This window comes from Gymnodraco acuticeps, unplaced genomic scaffold (genome assembly GCF_902827175.1).
Source record: "Gymnodraco acuticeps unplaced genomic scaffold, fGymAcu1.1, whole genome shotgun sequence".
Classification (NCBI taxonomy): domain Eukaryota; kingdom Metazoa; phylum Chordata; class Actinopteri; order Perciformes; family Bathydraconidae; genus Gymnodraco; species Gymnodraco acuticeps.
Genome location: NW_022989855.1, coordinates 445,536 through 461,812, shown reverse-complemented (window position 1 = coordinate 461,812; position 16,277 = coordinate 445,536). Strand labels below are relative to the sequence as shown.

At 39.2% G+C, this 16,277-nt stretch overlaps 1 long non-coding RNA gene across 2 annotated transcripts; it reads right to left on the bottom strand.

Moving 5' to 3' along the window:
• Positions 1-343: 343 nt before the first annotated feature.
• Positions 344-10,455, bottom strand: LOC117562249. 2 transcript variants are annotated; one of them, XR_004571523.1, is made up of 3 exons: positions 10,359-10,455; positions 4,058-4,171; positions 344-2,704 (listed from the first exon to the last, which is right to left on the bottom strand). It is a non-coding gene; the product is annotated as an uncharacterized LOC117562249 (long non-coding RNA). The 2 variants fall into 2 exon arrangements; XR_004571524.1 differs by having other exon boundaries at positions 10,365-10,453.
• Positions 10,456-16,277: the final 5,822 nt, after the last annotated feature.

Genomic DNA, 16,277 nt, shown 5'->3' with positions numbered 1-16,277 from the left:
GCTTTTAGTGATAAGAGAGGCTTTATAAACAAAAGTCAATTTTTTTAAAGAGTGGAGCAGATCAAATTGGATGCAGATGCAGGCTGTCTTGGATCTGAGATATAGTGAACACAACAATATAGCTAGCTGTAGTTAGCTCCCTTGCTTACAGTATTGCCACAGGAGTGGTCAAACAATAGGTGAGTCGGTCGGCTGGCATTAAAATAAAATTCCTGTTTGATTTTTCTGTTTCCCTTATGTACTGCTCGAGGAACGTCATTTGCCTTTTTATGCATTAAGAAAAATGGTGATAAAGAATGTTTGAATAGTAGACAAAAGTTCATAGAAATACACAAAGCAAATATAAAATCGGAATATATTTATTGAGCAAAAAGCAGCAGCAACGCATTATATATATGTTCACAGGTTGACCTTGCAAGGCTCAAAACCTTCCTCTTCCACAAAAACAGTATGATACTTTTTGAAACAAAAACATATCTAAAGTGCTGAATTGCATCTGATGAAATTACAGGATTTTTCTATTTTACAGACTGTCGAAAATTGTGTATAATAGTTATTATACACAATTGAGCTTCACAGTCCTGGTTATGTTTTACACCTGCAGCTGCAAATTTCACCCATTCCTGGATAATTTTTTTAACAAAACATTTCATTAAGGCCTTCCCAAACATCTAAAAAAAACAAACATCTGCAGATCCTTGCTTAGTTTTAATTGATACGTCCACGTCTATCCCGAGTGTACTTTTATGCCACATTGAGAGAATTCATTAGATGTTTAAATAAAACAAAGGAAAGGAAGCCCCCACTTCCATCCCTCATAATGCACCTCCTCATCCACATTTCCCCCCCCCGTCCCTTTGTCTCTGTGGCTCAGAATCAGGCCGATTTTGGTGACGCATCACTGGTTAGCCAATGGGTGCCCAGAGTCAAGGGTTGTGTCCTGAGCCTAGCATCACTGAAACGGCAAAGTGGGATATTTGCCCAGTGATGTTCTAGTGGGGGGGTGAGGGGGAGGAGGCGTGGGCAGAGGCACGTGGCGCCCAACGAGGTCTCAGCCTGTCACGCGACATCACATCAGACGGTGAACAGGCATGCGCACTTTCTAAACTCTACGCCCTGCAGGAGAAAGCAGGACATGCAAAAATGCAAAAACCAAGCCGCCTCAAACGTGTCCATGTTGCAGGGGAACATCCTTCAGTTGCATCGTCTTACTACATGCTTGAACAGTCTATCTTTACGCTTTCCTTAAAGCCTACCGTCGGTAATCCAATCTCTAGTAAAAACGACAACATGCTGATAAAGTAAAAACTGAGTTGTTGAGCATTTTCTCCTTACACCTTGAGATTCCTTCCTCTACTACCTTTATTGCACCAACCCTCTATTCTGGCACTCAAACAAAGCCATCTCTTAACCACATTTTTGCAAATTCACTATAAAGTTGGGCTTGCATGTGCAGAGGGTTCGCTAACCGGAGAAAGAAAAAAAAAGAAAAATACAGCTGCAGGCCCCCGTGCCAAACAAGGAACTGTTTAAACTCAACTTCAGAGACAGACTTCATTTTGTAGAGAAACAAGAGTTTGTTACTGATCAGAGTTAGCAATCAATATTTTCCACTGTACATCTCAAAATATTCACAGCTTTATTAAATCATTACAAAATAAAGTAATAGTCATCATAAAAACAGGATACTTATTCATTTTGCATTGATTAAAAGTCTGCACAAACATGCAATGTTCAGTATAGTTAAATGTTTGCATTAACATGTAGCAGATTGTATTGCAGGAAGGGTTCTTAACCAGGGTGCTTATTAAGGTCGTCACACATCATTTTAACAGGACTTCATTGAACTGTTTGAAATCACAGGAAACAAAAACCATTACAAAATAGGTAGTGAGTAGTTTGAAAAAGCAGTTCAAACTTTTCTGCACTTTAGCACAACTATTCACTGAATTTCTGACACCTGGCAGATACATTTCACAAGTATATCATATTGACAATTTGTGAATACGGATCCCTATCTGTTCACAAGGTTCTCTCATGAAGCAAAAACCAAAAAAAAGGTTGGGCTAATTTTTATCCCCTTTAAAACATGGGTCTGCCATCACTTTGTTACAAGGTACATCTCAATTGCAGTCAGCCTTTCCCTTACAAAGACGACATTATCGTTCATCATTTAACCCCATTTGGTTCAGCCTTTGAGCAGAATTCAGTTATAAGAGTATTTTTCCCTTTTTGTAGCTCAGAACAGTATTGACAGCATCTTGCAAGCATGTTCCTTTGTAACAACTAACGGTCAGACCCAGTTGGCAGTCAGCTGGTTTTGATCAACCCCCAAAACCAGTCCATAAACCAGTCCTATCCATAGCCTCAAGTGATCCATCCCCAAACCCCCCCCCCCCGTATGCAACTATGACTGAGGTCAGAAAAGTGTGTGGTCCTGGAAGACGCCGCTGTGTCTCTGCGGCGTCTTCCCACCCCCCCACCCCCATCTCGCTCCACCTCCTTCGCTTCTCATTGGCTCATCCATCATCTCTATCATCAGAGCAGCCGTGTGTTTTCAGGGCGCAGGCTGGACGTGGACCTTCTCAGTCATCTGTTTGGCACTGTAGTAGGACAGACTCAGGCCCATGATGGCCAGCATCATGGCGATCTGGTTGACGGCACGGTCTTGTGGCTGCGTCTGCACCTCACCGGCAACTTGCCTCTGCAGAGATGAAAACAAACAGGGCAAAGGTTAGAGGTCAACCAACGGTGGAAACAAAGACCCATTCAAAAACGGGTTGCTTGACAACAAAGATGCCGAGGCCAGATTGGTCAAACCTGTAGAAAAGCAAATATTGTGCTAAAAAGGCATCTCCCTTAGAGAAAAAGAAAACATCTGCCACTTGAGTTCAAACGCTCTCTGTCACGCGATCCAACCTTTGGCAGAAAAAGTGATTAAACATTTAGGAGGGGGAGAGACTTTAGCAATAGGGAACACAATGTTCTGTCCACAACATAAAGTATAAGAAGCAAAACATGCACCCAAAATCAATCAGATTGTGGTGTATAGAATGACTGCCTATATTAGATCAGGTCTCTAAATGCACAGCTCTTCTTGCCCGTAGGACCGCTTGGCCTTAAGCAGAGAGAAAGGGTCAGCATTAATAAAGCTGCCCATACTTACAAATATCCAATTCATCTAAATACATTATACCTAAAGACACACAAGCAAAAAGCCGAGGTGATGTTTTCAGATTACATGGTAGGTTTGTTGATCATAAAAAATATATATCTTTAACTAATTATTTGATTATATGGATATTGTTGGAAACATTTGCTGGCAACTTTTATATGGATGGAACACTTTTTGCAGAAGTTTAGCAAACTCACCTACTTATTTTTTCCAAGAGATTTTAATGTAGAGCACAATGTGAAACTGGACATGATAGAAGTGCAAAGAAAAGCAGTCCTTTGTATTATACTCCAATAACTATACGGCATCAAAGAAAAATGTACAGTCGCACCAGGGTGTCAAATCTTATGTAAGAGCCAGTCACTTTCTACGGCCTGCTGCGCTTTTGAGTCAATGCAAAGCCATATGAGCAGACACCCTTTGTCTCCAAATTAGTGTAAATGAGCCAACAAAGACTTTACACAATGGTGGCGACATATGGCGGGTCACTACCGATGAGTAGATTATGGTGACAGTCGGAGGAACAAAAGAAAAGTAGGGGAAATCATTTTTAGTGTCACCCCTAATTATACTAGTGATGAAAGCAAATTGTGGGTCACAGACCCTTGTCTGAGCAGTGTGCATAATTATGTGTAGTGTTAATGCCTCCATAAGCAGAGTATACATTTAATGGGACTGTTAACAGAAACAACACAATTGGCCAAAAGTGAACACGAGGCCCGTGGAGCTCTAAAGCGAGTATTTAAACCCTACGTTACTCATACAGATGGCTCTGTGGAGATTAGTGATAGTGTGCCAATATAAAGCGACACAACAGAGACTACTTCAAATACAGTTTGTACATTTCATTCATTATCAACATTGTGGTGAAGCAGCACATACCTGGAGGAGGCGGAAGTATCCAGGTGTCAGTCTGCCCAGTCTGATGATCATGTCTGTTGATGTGGTGTGAGGTTGGTCGAAACAGAGGGAAGAGCTAGGGGGGGCTCTTAAGACCTGCAATGTAAAGGGAGAATTCACTAAGTAATTGAGCCTCAATCTGACAGAAACATTTGTGTTTCCATTTAAGCAATACAGCTAGTACATAATAGTCATCAGAGACGACTGTGAGTTACTAGTATCCAAGCATTGCGCAACTTCTATAGAAGCAGCAGACCCAATCTCCTTTCCTTGCCAAACATTGAATTGAGTTCTTCTGCCAAAACAGGAAGAGAACATTGACTTACAAATGAATGAAAACCATCTGATCCATGCAATGGGAAGGAACATCTCCAGCCATGGCACAAAGCGGCCCAATGTGTACGGAAACACAACTTATACCGACCGTGTGTTAATACATTTATTTTAGCGCCGATTACGTTGCTCACCCGGAATGCCCCTTAAACCCCATGCTTATTAAATTATTATTTTTAACCAAACTAACAGTGCCTCTATTCATGCTACGCCATGACATGAAGCAGCAAAGGAAACAACAATTGCATTTATTCACACATGAAAAGTCCCATCAATAGATGAAAAAGGAGTGTTCCACAAATGTTGGACTATCCGAGAACGAGCACCAAAGAAAAGCATAAGGAACGATGGATGTCCAACCATGATGTTAAGAGAACAAAGTAACCAACAAGACATGATTTAACTTTTTCAAACTGGTGCAAGATTTGGGAAAGAGTCGCATCGAAAAATGTGTCGCAGAAAGACAAGAAGAAGGAGATGAGGTTGTGCCTTGCAGAAGCAAACCCCCAGGTCATAAACGACGACCAGATAAATCCCTTTCAGGTATCGACAACTGCATTTGTGGTAAAGGTTTGAGGGAAGGCGAGGACTGAGGATCAGGTTTAAACATAAGGGAAGCATTAAAATCCCTACCTGGTTGGAGTTGCACCCTTTACGAGGAAAGACACATTTAATCCAACCTTCAACATCCTGAAAAGTTGGTCTTGTTCGACAAAACCCAACAGGTTGGGATTCCTCACCTTCTAGGTCGTTTGATGGGGAGAAAAAGCCCAAAACAGAGCAGCAGGATCTTTATACTTCCCAGTCACGCTAAAAAGATCCTGACAGATGCCAAACAGAGTGATGAACTTGAACTACTGAGAGTTTCTGTGCTGCGCTCCGCCTTTTTATACAGCTCCGCTCTCACCCAACCAGATCTACGGGCTCGGCTTCAGCACACACCCACATGCTGTCGAAACACATTACTCTCAGTGGGTCGCTTTCCCAAACACACCCCTTCCCTTCTCCTTCCAAAACAAGAAAAACACACAAAAGTGATTTGCTCAAGGTAAAGGGGATTATAATTTAAAAAAACAATACAGCGTGACAGTGCCTTCCTAAAGCAGCATGCGTGTCAAAGTGTAGCATTACATAACCAGAATGGTGTGCCCATTTATTCTAAAAAAGGAGCAGAAATTAATGTCACAGATCTCATGACTCCAACAAGAACACAACAAACCTCAAGATTGGAAACACGGGACAATAGAGTTCCTCTTTTTGAACCGTTCTCTTTTTTCGTGCGTTTAGATTGCTCAAATGGCTGAGTGTGTTATATAATCTGTTTCCATGTCATTTAACAACTAGATGCACTAGCTCTTCATACATGCTTGAATGATTGAGACAAAGCAATGTTTACATCACGCAATTTGCGTTCTCACTAACATCCACATGGATTTGTTAGTGATGGGCTGTAACTTCAATAGAGCATCAAATGATCCCAATATTTGGGCTTCAGGAGGAGTTTGGTCTCATCTTGAGCAAAAGACAACACAAATCATCTGCTCCAAATTAGCATATATACATTATCTAGCACTTCTAATTTCATTGTTCATGAAGAACCAAATATGTCACATTAATAGCAAAGGCCAGAGCATTTGTCTTGAACACTACAATTATGAAATTGTGTCCACGTTTGGAATTTGAGTCTAAGCAAGTGTACTATAATCCAATATTGCCTCAAGGTGCTGTCAACCATTTACCCTGCATCTTTGTGTTTGTAGAGACAGCCATGGGAGAAAAAGAGCGGCTAACAGTAGTTACCTGAGGCTCATTTAAAAAACATTTCAGAGAGCAATTAGCCGTGTTAAGGTGCGCAGGCTTGTTGCGTAGGTTTCCAAAAGACAGGGGCTGCGGTCGAATAGTTCATTTAGCTTAGGAACCTTCCTAATGGAGTGAAATGACCCGGAAGTCCCTCAGTGGCAGCCATGATAAGTGCCGTTCCAATTCTCCAAATGAAAGGAAAGGAGGTTTCAAACTTCCTTTATAACCTCCTTTAGCTTAGGAACCACTGGACCTCCCTAACCGAAAGGAGAGGAGAAAATGCTGCCCCACAATGCCTTGCAGCCGCAGCATTTGCCGTCACTCAACAGTCGGCCGTTCACGGACACAAACGATTATGACGGAGAAATTATATCATGAAAGTTACGGTGCTTATTAAGCTTTTTGAAACGGTAAGTTGCCAAAGTGCTTCATTTTGAATGTTCATCAGTATTATAATCAAAAAGAGAAATATGAACGTTAGTTTTTACTGAAATTATCAAATAAAGTCAACATCTCACAGTCTTTACTGAGCTGTGTGGGGTTTGTTCAACTTTTAAAAGATGTTTGAATGGTGATATACACAGTGATAGATGTTAAGGACTAACGTTTATAATAAATACATTTGTATTGATTTTAAGATCTTTTCATAGTTCATACGTATTGGGATCATTTGTATAAATGTGGACCGGAGGGAGAGGGTGACGAGCATAAGTTTCACTTTCCTTTTTTATTTAAATTCCAACTTTGGTCATGAAGAATATGTTTCTCTGTTGTCCACGTTCATAAAGCATAAAGCAACAGCATCAGGGCACGGTGCAGAGTCTAGATGAGTTTACAGTAGTCCCTCGTTCTTATTAAACATCCATGTTGTAGTCCGCTGTATAGAAAACTGTAGTTTCCATAGTTTCCCCACAGCAGCAGACGCACATTCAGGACGTCCGCTGGCGCATCATAAACACGTCGGATAGTGAAAGTGCATTCGGATTCTCTAAAGTACCGCGGTCTCTTCTCCTAAGTCCTTTTGAATTCTCCTATCCACTATCCCTTAACCCCGTGACGTTTCACTCAGAGGTCAAGGAATAGGAGATAGGGTTAGAACTTAGGAGCTGATTTTTTAAACTATCCGAACGCAACCAGGGACAGCTCAGGGAAATATGTTTTACCTACTTTACAACAAACCCCCTTTTCTCCAATGTTCGCATCATGACAAGATAACCCTAATCCTTATGTGCATAGGGGACAACAACAACAAGCCTTCAGTCTGAATGCAGTAAATCCTCACTGGCAGCTGATTCAGTATCTGTGTCAGTGTTTAGGAGTGGCTGACCACATGCTTCGGCAGGAGGCCAGGTGAATCACCTGTGAACTATTCTGGTTTACCGGAGGCCTAGCATAAAAGCAAGAGGGTGTTTCCCTATGTGCATATTACTTCAGTTAATATTTCAAAATACCTGCAGCAGACGGACTCAATGAGTAACAGAGGAAGATTTTGGTCTGGCGTTTGCGTTCTGGCTAAACTTCTTCGTAGGCTACTTCCTCTCAAAGGAAAAGCTTCTTGATCTTCAGTGGTACCACCTTGGTCTAAATCTTATTTACTGAATGAAGAAACAACAATGGCAGAACCATTTCTAGCAGGAGAAGCTGCAAACACAAAGAGGGCTGGGCCATGGTTTCTTTAAATTAATCTCTCAGACTAAATTAGGCCCAAAGACATTTACTAGGTACACCATCTCAATTCCAAAAAGCCAATGAAATGTCATTGGTTCTCCTTTGCTCCTCTCTTGGTCCCGCCTTTCCATGTCACTCTCCCTGCAGCCCACGCCCCTGCCTGCAGGAGGGTATCTCCTGCGAGTGAGTGTGGACGACAGCCGTGTGAAAGACTGATGCATCAGAAGCTGCAGCACAACCATCGACAAAATAAAAATCTCCTGCTGGGCAACAGCAGCCAAGGATTACATCATCATCCAAACTAGTTGTGCAATCGCTCGGCATCACCAGCTGCACACACGCAACATTCATGACCCTGGCATGTACACAACTGTTGCCAAGGTTTCTCTGCTTCTGTGGTTTCTCCTTCCATGTGCACACGCTTGTGTGATTTGATACTGCAACTGGAAACTGCTAAGCGGAAGGCTGTGTGTGCACATGAGTTCTAAAATGAATATTAGGACTTCAAACAGCCAGAGTCCATCATCACAAATGGACTAGGATTGTAGTAACACTTCTGTATTACCTCCCTCTCTCTCTGTTGTAGTTTCTGCTGACCGGGAAACGTAAGGCGGGTCTTTGTTCCAGCATGTAATTTGCTCTCACCAGAATATGACAAGTCTCGCTCGGCCAATCAGCTTGCAAAACCAATTTCAGCACATGGTTTAACGAAGTGTGCAGCTAAAACATTTCACTCTCTGCGCACCTTGCATCAACCTACATACTGTGTATAGTATACCAAAATGTGAGCAGTTTACCATGTTGGTTCAGCACCGGTCGCAAAACACACTGTTCAGACATACAAAAACACTTTGTTCCTTGTCAAGAACGGAAGACACCAAAAGGTTGCATACACATTTGTATCAAATAATTAGGGCTGTAAGTAACTACAATTAACAATCTCAATATGAATCATCCAGTATTACATTCCATAAATAACATCTCAGAAAATGTAGAATAATTCAAAAGAACTGTGGCAAGTTCTCAAAGCACGAAGGTCAGAAACTAAATTAGATTATCCAAAAAATTGCATTTGATCAACTTCCCCCATTTTAGCCAACACATTTTAAAGACACAAGACCAAATAAAAGGGATGGTCAGTATTCAGATTAGTCTTCCCCATAGCAGCCGTTGTACTCAAGAGGTACTTGACAATGTCACCCAAGACATGACCTCCATTTTGGGCCCCATGCAGCTGTGAAGAAGAAACATGGCTGGCACAAAGAAAAACTTGCATTTGGGAGGGTACAGGATTTAAGGAAGCTTTTGTCAATTAAATGAGCCAGATCTCTTGCAAATTAGCATTGAAATAAACTGTTTTCCCTCCTGCTGGTAAAAGCCATTCACTAAGCTGACACATTGGTGTTAATCAATCAAGGTGAGAAAGTGACCAAAAGTACAGACTTGAATCCAATCAGTGATATGCAGATTGAGAAAAGCTGACCAGACAGCAGTAAAAAGCAGTTAGGTAAACATAGGTGGATTTCTGTGCCTAAAAGTTAATTATACAATCTTCAAAATTCTAAATGCAATGCACTATATTTGATTATTCACAAGCTCAAACTGGCTGCACTATCAAGGAGACAGCGTAAAAAACTGTGTGAGCGGCTAGGGTACAAAATGTGCAGAAACTTGCCACGCACAGACTTCATAAAAAAGGTCAAAGAAGGTCTATCTGATTTTATAAAGGAGGCTAAATGACAAATCACTTTAACATGAGTCCATTTAAAAATATTTGCAGGATTTCTGGCTGCAAAAAGCAACAAACGCCCTTTTAGATATTTAGCTCACACTTGCCATTTTTACCATGAAAAGCATCATTAAATACATTAAAATGACAAAATGTTCCCTAATGGACATTTTTTAAATCAATGCATTTAAACCAAGCAGTCACACTGCCAAAAAGGACAATTTGTTCAAGAAACCAAAACATATCCAATCTGATCCCAGTCAGCTAAATAATACACCAGAATGACCTCCTTGTGTTCACTTTTATAAATACACTAACTTGAATATTCAATTTATAAATGGCAAACATTTTTGGGGGTGTTTTCCATGGATGTATAATGGTGTTTTCCCTTTAAATGTCATAGTTCCCAAAAGCCACATCAGCGAGAATTTACTCATTTTTCTTTTAACCAAACAGCTAAATTCCAGTTTTAGTTAGTGCTTTTCTTAAACCTTTGCCAAATCAAACACATATTCAAGTTTTACTTAAGAATATACAGCTTAACACAAGTAAAAACAGCACCCAAGAGACAAAAGGCTACATTCCTTTAAAAATAATAATTAAGAAACCGGTGAGGAACAAGCTGTGGACTCTTGCGCCTCACCCACCGGTAACGTTTTTTTTTATTTTTTTAAATATGCAATATTGTGAAGTATTTCAAAAATTATACTCCAGTTAAAGTATCAAATTAATAAGCTAATTGCTTGCCTGCACCTGCACCTGGTTTCTGGACGGTTTGGGGGATGTTCAGTCTGCGTTTGGCTGGAAAGTACAGTGTGTCCACGATGTCAAGTCTTTATAGGAGGCCGGGACATGTTTTATGTGCACGTGGGGGTGGGGCACTCTGAGTCCTCCAACACATACAATGCATAGTTCATGTGAAATACACAGAACCCCACGTCTGGGAGAAATGGTCTCGTCCACGTTTGGTGCACACATGTTAGCGGATTGCTGGCAGTTTGTCACTTCTTGCTTATTTTTGTCACGTAACGTAAAATACCAGCAGGTAGATATTCTACCTGCAAATGTCACGTTCACACTTTGGATGTATGTATGTGCCTAGATAAAAATAGCTAAAGTACATTATTGTATTTATAAAGTTGAACGTTTAAGTCTTGTGAAAACAGGTATGTACATTTTTTATTTAAACATTAAAGTGGGTTGATCTTTGGGGAGACATTGTTTTGAAAAGTTAGTTAACTTAGAAGGAAGGTCAAGAACCGCTGCAAAGTGGATCTTGTGGTGAGATGTAAGCAACATTTAAACAAGTGAATTACAGATTTGTAGAGAGAAAAAAGTAATGTGTTACAGAATTTTATTTACAACTGTATTCACAAAAACAATGCACAACATGAACCACAGTTTAGACAAAAGGAGGGGGATTAAATACATCACAAATAGCAGATACAATTAATAAATATATAAAAAATGTGAATTATGGTATTCTTTTGTTACATTTCTCATGTTTGAGACAATCTTACAGGCTTCAAGTAATCTTTAGCAAGTATTTGAGGAATTTCGGTACTTTCACAAACCTCATTGTGTATTTATTAAAAAGTGATATATTTGAACATGATGATATATCACAATCTGCAATAAAAAGCAGCAAACTCAATGATTTGAGCTGGGGGAAAAGTATCAAAACAAAACGCGTCATTTTGGACCTACTTTCCCAGCTGTAGGAGTTAAAGGAGAGGGAGCCCCCCTGTGGAATGAGGATTATTATCCCACGTGTGAGCAGCAGCGCAGCACTGACCTCTACTGCTGCTGCGACGCAAAGACACTGAAGTGGAAGTCATCTCAGGACATCTAAATTAAAATACAGGATATTATGGAGGTATTTACAGCTGAATAATTACCTTTTTAGGCACAAGTGACATTGAATGAAGTGTAAATAGTAATCTGTTGACACATGCAGTAAAACTACATTATTTCTCGAGTCCCAGTACTAGTTTTATCAAAGTAATGTTTCAATTGCATGACTTGATGTGATGTCTTTACATTTTGGTTTTACTTGGTGAAAGGATCGATCATTTATCTAAAATGTTCTGGTTATTCATTTCAACATGCCTCCACTGCCAAGCACATTTATAGAATAGAGCCACTTAAGACAGAGGCTTTCATAATATATAAATGAGGTTGAGAATAGAAGTTGAGCAACAAAACTCAACGAATAGACTGTATAATAATTTAGAAATGCCTAACAGGAATGGTCCTCATACATAATTAATAAAGCTATTCATGTCACAAATCAGTGAAGTCAAGGAGACATTTTGACAATTTTTATTGAACAACATTTAGATCAACCATTTAAGTCAGAAAAGCTTCAGTCAGGACAGAAACATAACTTAACAGGACTTTTCATCAGATGACTGGGTTCACATCATACATGTTTTTGGGATGTATCAATCTTTTTGACCTAACAGTATTTTTTTGTGGTGTTTGACTGACTGGAGCTTGTGTCAACATACAGTGCATCAAAACATTTGGTAAGCAATTTATTTTATTAGTTTTACACTAGAATACAAGGAGATAACGGCAAAATTCATATTCTCCATCAAATTTTAACAATATGCTTTAGCTGCCTTAAAATGTTTAAAATTAGATTCGGATTCCAACTTGTTGGAAAATATCTATTGTTCAGCAGTAACAAAAATAAAACAAAAACGGATTAGACAAACTTTATCTGCCACGTCTACAAGATATGGACGGTAATCGTTTTTAAATGGATATAAAATGGATATGAATGTGACAACAAACGTTTTGTTACATCAAGTGCAAGTTCAAAACAAACCTATAAATGACATTTGTAATATAAAACTTGGTAAAAAATACTTATTTAAAACTGTACAATCACCAAGTACACAGAGTGAGCTCATAGTTATTCATTTGGCTTCAGTGGCTTCGGCCTTTGGCTCCTGGGGGCAGAAAAGAGCAGCATGTTAAAGTATTTCTTGACTCGTCAGGATGAAAGTACATTTCTCTCTACTGTGACCCTTATCATGACACGAGTATCTCCATTTCATCTCATTTAGGATATGCCCGCAGGATCATGAAGACAAAAACATACATTCAGATCATTTTATTGACTAATAACACAGGAAAACATGTATTGACAGAAATGTGTCCCCAAAGAAACTACAACTTTGGAGTTTACAATCCAGTCTGTTTTTCCGTTTATAATTATTTATGGCTCACAAAAACACCCATGTGTAGAGGCATACTTCTTTTTAAATATCTGCATTACTTTGATATTAGGGAAACATTTAAAAGTGTAGGTATTGAGAATCCTTCAAATAATGGAATAATTTCTTAATATTACTATTATTGTCAATTAACATTTTCTACAATTGCCCTCATCCCCATGACATGGTTGATAGGGTTATTTGTGTTATACTTACCTACCCACTATACATTTAGAAATAAACTGTGTTTTATTTGTAAAATAGCACAAAAACATTGTGTTGGGTAAGACTTCATAAAAGAAACAAACCTCAGCCTTCGCGCTCCCATTCTCGGCTACCTTGGTCTTCTTCGCTTTGGCTGCCTTCTGCAAACAACATGACAATTGTTTACTCACAAATGACAGCTTTCCAATTTACTGCACAAGCATCACAAGTTAAGAAAATGTAGAGTACCGAAACATCTTAATTGTTTCTCATAAGGACTTTGCGTTTTCTCAAAACTAGGACACAGATCATTTCCCTTCAAGGGACTTGAGACCATGAAACAGTGTCACATGTGACATACAGCATGCAGAGGTGTGTTGTTGAGATTTGTTTGTGTAATTATATCATACCTTCACAACAGGCTTCTTCTTTACCTCCACTGCAGGTTTAGCTCCCAGTTTCTGCAAAACAAAAAGACATGTACGTAAGTGACAATTGATCACACACAGGAACATGGGCTACAATGGAAAATAATAGGTGCTGACCTCAACGGCATCATTAGCTTTTTGACCTTTCCTCAAAATAATCCCTGTTTACTATTGTATAGAAAAAACTAACAGATTTGGATCAATTGATAGTGCAGCAAGTTTGTGCAAGGCCAATAGACACCAATGGATTTATGATCATTTACATTTCAAGGTTACATATGATCCTCAAATGAGGATGCTGCTAGGAATCCAGCAAAACAGTAGAATACATATATATAATATAAGCTTACCCCAGCCAGCCGCGGGGAAACTCTCCTCTGCAATTGTGAAAGGAGGAAGAAATACATTTAGATAAGATTTCACTTGTAAGTACTTTGCATAATTTAAACACATATATTTCACAGCAGAAGGCTTGTCCAATCAACATGACAAAAAACCAAAATGAAGCTATCAATGTATAGGAGATGTGTTTAAAACTCTAGCAATAACAAAGCATTTATATTATGATAAAAATAAACCGATATTATTTTTACAAACCTCTGTGGCGACTGTCTGGAAGAAAAATAACAGAAAAAGAAAAATATTAGCATTTTATTCTCGACATCCCAAACCGAACTACAGTCCCCAAATAAACAACAAGAACAATAACAAACAAATAACCTAAAGAAACATAGTTTGGACGTCTCAAAAAAACTTCCCGCTCATATTTGAATTCAAATGTGTTCTGGTTGTCATTTGGCGCGCTGACAGCTTCCTTTGTTTTGCATCAACGCGCGCCGACACACAGCTGTTGGGAAACTGATGAGATTACTACATTACTAATCTGTAGCCACGTATTAAAGGACGGCAAACGGAAACCCGCAGAGTATAACAAATAAAATAAAAACATTTACATTTCACTAATAAAACATGTTTTATTACATTTATTTGTATCCAAAAAACGTTGGATATGTTTTCAGAATACATCACGATCAGTTATCGCAACACGGAAATTAATATCGGCTTCATTTAAAAAGAAAAAAATATTTTAAAAAAGGAGCATTTTTTTTCCTATGGTTACATTTGTAAATGTAATGGTGCGCACTATTTATAGTAACGTCAGCTGACTTGGCCTGACATATTTTAAGACCAATGTTGATTAAATTCAAACTGGCTGAGGAAACGTTAAACCTGTTTTGAATCAACGTGCATTAGCCGAATTGTTCCTATTTCAAAACAGAGAAAAATAAATAAATGTGGCCACCCCTCCCCCCACTGCTTCCTCAAATTTGCGAGTTGTGCTTTTAGTTATGTGTTTATTGCTAGATTAATCGCACACCAGTCGGTAATTAACTCGATCACGAGTTATGCATTCGTTTTGACCGGGTAGCTGCACATAAACAGCTTCAAGATTTCCCCCCAAAACCTGCAGCCAGAGACGGAAAAGACAGGCAGCGCAATGTCAACGCCTGCACATGTCCAAGCGTTGGCGCAGAGCGTGAAAACACCAATATGTACGTTTATAAGTCGTGTGCAACTAATACACATATATTTTACGTTACTATTTTGATTTTAAACTTTTTATTTTTCGAAAAATGGGGGATTGCCCGCCCAGATCTCTGCTCTGTGGCCGCCATGGCTGCAGCGTTTGTTAGTGATGATGACGCTCCTCTGATGCAGATAATGTCAAACGCAGCCTAACGGTAACCTCTACATAAGACGAGCATAGTGCAACGAGTTAAAACAAAATGCATTTAAAAATCTTACCTTTGCCTTTCCCATGTTGCTGATAGGATTGAACAGGAAGCTCACAAAAATAGAACCTTAAAGACGGGTGTTTTTTTCGGAGGGATAACACACAACAACCGAGTAGTCGCTGTGTAAAATGGCGAATGTATAATGCAAACGAATGTTTTTGTAGTTTATACCCTGAAATATAAGAACGAAACCGGTTAGAACCAGTTTTGTGTTTCCCTCTCTGTCATTGGATGCAAATAGGTCACGTGTTCTGAGGAACCTCCCATTTGTTAAAGAGGCAGGACCGCAGACTGGAAAATACCAGTCAGTGGCGGGAGGGGGCGCTGAATAAAATCAAGGTTTCTTCTTCCTTGCCGCTCAAATTTGCAAATCAATGAAGTGAGAACAATTGCACGGCACATTCTTCACTAGAAAGTGGATTAAGAATATGTCATTACATTTGGATGTTATAAAATGACTAATATAAGTAGGAGATAAAATTGAACATTGAGAATTCATACTTAGTCTTGTGTTTTTCCCAGATTAACAAACAAAGGGATTGTCTCTCTTTACTTGTGTTAGATTTCTGACTGGAAGTCGTAGTTTACCCACCTTTTATATGTATTACAACATTACGACTATTAGCTAAATACTAATAGATATTTGAATTGAACAAAAAACAATGTACAACCATATTGATACACCCAAAACATGTCATGATTCAGATGTTATATCCGTTAGTGGAGATGTCCAATATTTATCCATAATTCACCAGTAGAAATTAGAGAATTAGTTGACCTGCGTTATTGAATCTAAATCAAATCTCCATGGAAAGCGTTTCAGGGGGAAACAACTAACTGTATTTAGAGATGCTTTGTATGGGCAGCATGGACCTTACAATTGTAATTATTGTCTGCTGTCAAGTTAACATATACCGTGTCAATATATTAAAAGTAAAGAGCCAGATTAGAGCAATAATTGGGGGCACTGTTCAAAGACAGATATGTAATTGTAAAAGGACCTGAGTCGTGCATCAGTTA